The sequence below is a fragment of the Lipotes vexillifer genome, unplaced genomic scaffold, assembly GCF_000442215.2.
Source record: "Lipotes vexillifer unplaced genomic scaffold, Lipotes_vexillifer_v1.1 scaffold75, whole genome shotgun sequence".
Classification (NCBI taxonomy): domain Eukaryota; kingdom Metazoa; phylum Chordata; class Mammalia; order Artiodactyla; family Lipotidae; genus Lipotes; species Lipotes vexillifer.
In genome coordinates, this window is record NW_006771517.1 from 2,151,286 (window position 1) to 2,151,985 (window position 700).

Consider the following 700-nt stretch of genomic DNA (forward strand, 5'->3'; position numbering starts at 1 on the left):
ACCCCCGGCTCAGCTCCTGCCCGCTGTCTGGCAGGGTTAAGGAGTTAATGATTTCCCCAGCGGCGGCCCAAAGGATCAGGGTTTTGTGTGCTACACACACACACACACACACACACACACGCAGAGAGCAGGGTTTTGAGTGCTGTACATACGCACACTCGCAGCAGGGTTTTGCGCGCTGCGCACACGCACGCACACACGTGCACACACACACTCTTACTCTCACACCCTCCAGCGGCCCCAGTCCCCCGCTCGCCCCTCCCTCCGCGGAGCGCGAGCCTCTTATGCAAGCCGCCGGCGCCCGCCAGTTCCCAGGCCTGGCTGCAGCTGCGGGCGGAGGGGCAGGGCGGGGGCGGCGCGCTGTTTGTCTAGCGCGGCCGTGCCAAAGGCGGCGGGCCCCAGACAGCCAGGCGCCTCCGTACACCTGGGGATGCTCAGGTTAAATAGCTCCGCATTCCTCGGGCCCAGCTGATGGAAACGCTCCCAGGCCGCCGCCGAGCCGGCCTCCAGATGGGCTGGGCCCGGGCCAAAGGGGAAAGAGGGAAACGTGGAAGCCACAGTGTGCCTGCACTGCGGGGGAGGTGACCCGGGCCCCCACCCCTCCGGCACAGCCCCTTCCTCTCCTGGAAAAGGGTCGTGCCGTGGGGGAGTACTCGCGGGGACACGCCCACGGCTCGGTGGGTGGGCTGGTAGGCGGGGG